Consider the following 1,753-nt stretch of genomic DNA (forward strand, 5'->3'; position numbering starts at 1 on the left):
TAAAGGGGCCAGAGAAGAAGTAGAAATATAAGCCAGACAAAAGAGAAATGATATTCATGCAGTTGAAGTCCCTGAAGAAGCTTAGCAGTGGCTAGAACTAATATTCAAAACTATAATCTAAAAGGAATTCCATAAATCAAAGGAGCTATAAGGGTTCATAGAAATAAGATTAACCTAGAACATCCCAGCTTCAAGATATATCTTTTTAAATTGCATTTTTACAATGTTATGTGTGTACCCTTGTATACTGACTGTTCTCACCACCCCCACCTTCCTACCATCCCCTCCATCTGCTACCTTCCCCACAAATATCTCTCTCAGTTTCAGATTTGCCTATTTTGTTTTGTGATGCCCCAAAATTAACCAGAGTCAACTGTGTGATCCTGGGTCTAGAGCCATCAGTTGAAGCCTGGTGGTCTCCAACTAAAGTCAAGATATACCTTAATAAATTATTTAGTAGATTTCATAAATACTTTACTAAATGTTGCTATTAAGGATGAGATAAAATTTTTATGGCCTCCATTCACAAGAAACAAGCAAATTTAGAGGAGGAGATTAGATTAACCTCTTGCCTTTTTAAAACAAACCACAAAGGAATATAAGAATAATAACAGTTATGGTTTACGTGTGAAGCATCCCTCATGGGCTCATGTGTTTGAACACTTGGTCGACAGCTGGTGGAGCTGTTTCAAAAGGTTGTAAAAGCTTTAGAAAATAGAACCAGAAGAGGTTCACGTGGGCAGCAGATCTTGGGGTTTTTACAGCCTGGCCCGTCTGCCTGCTGATGCTTTCTGCCTGTGGACACGATGTGACCATGTGTGTCACATGCTCCAGTCACTATGCTTTCATGTCATGATGGACTGTGTTCCTTCTCAAACTGTAAACCCAAATGCGCCATTTGTATTAGTTATTTTTCTGTTGATTGTGATAAAACACTGAGACCAAAAGCAGCTTAAGGAAGAGTGAGTTTTGAGAGGCTTATGGTTCCAGAGGGATGAGGTGAGAGTCCATAATGATGCAGAATCTTTGCAGCAAGCATCAGGCATAGGAACGGGATCAGAAAGATGAAAAATCACATCCTCAACCACAAATACAGAGAGGAGATAGTGAACGGGGGTGGGGGGGAGGAACAAGCCCATACAGTCCCAAAGTCCATCCCAAGAGACACACCACCTCCAGCAACACCACACCATCTCCCTAAGCAACACCACCAACTGGGGACCAGGTGTTCAAATACCAAAGACCTAGCTAGAGGGGACATTTTTCATTCAAACCATCACAGCCTTCTTGTCAAGTATTTTGTCATGCTCACTTGGGCAGCACATACTAAAAATTGGAACGATACAGAGAAGATTAGCATGGCCCCTGCACAAGGAATTTTGTCACGGCAGTAAAGTGACAAATATAATAACCAAACAGGACTTTTTCAAAAACTCAATGACCAAAGCTTTAAACCCAGCCACACACATCAAGAACAGAAGCCTCCATGAGAATCCCGGACACATTTCAAGAACCCTGTGAACACATGGATGTGCAAGCACTTCTCCATGATCTTTAAACACATGCTGGTATTTAGTTACAGATAGTTTTGTTTGTTTGTTTGTTTGCTTTTTTGTTTTTTCAAGACAGGGTTTCTCTGTATTGCTTTGGAGGGTGTCCTGGAACTTGCTCTGTAGACCAGACTAGCATCGAATTCACAGAGATCCACCTGCCTCTGCCTCCTGAGTGCTGGGATTAAAGGTCTGCACTACCA

At 41.5% G+C, this 1,753-nt stretch overlaps 1 non-coding gene across 1 annotated transcript; it reads left to right on the forward strand.

Annotated features, from left to right (window-relative positions):
- Nucleotides 1–1,305: 1,305 nt before the first annotated feature.
- LOC113832408 lies at nucleotides 1,306–1,410 on the forward strand. The gene has a single exon (XR_003479684.1). It is a non-coding gene; the product is annotated as a U6 spliceosomal RNA (small nuclear RNA).
- The last annotated feature ends 343 nt before the right edge of the window (nucleotides 1,411–1,753 follow it).

The sequence above is a fragment of the Cricetulus griseus genome (genome assembly GCF_003668045.3).
Source record: "Cricetulus griseus strain 17A/GY chromosome 1 unlocalized genomic scaffold, alternate assembly CriGri-PICRH-1.0 chr1_1, whole genome shotgun sequence".
NCBI lineage: Eukaryota > Metazoa > Chordata > Mammalia > Rodentia > Cricetidae > Cricetulus > Cricetulus griseus.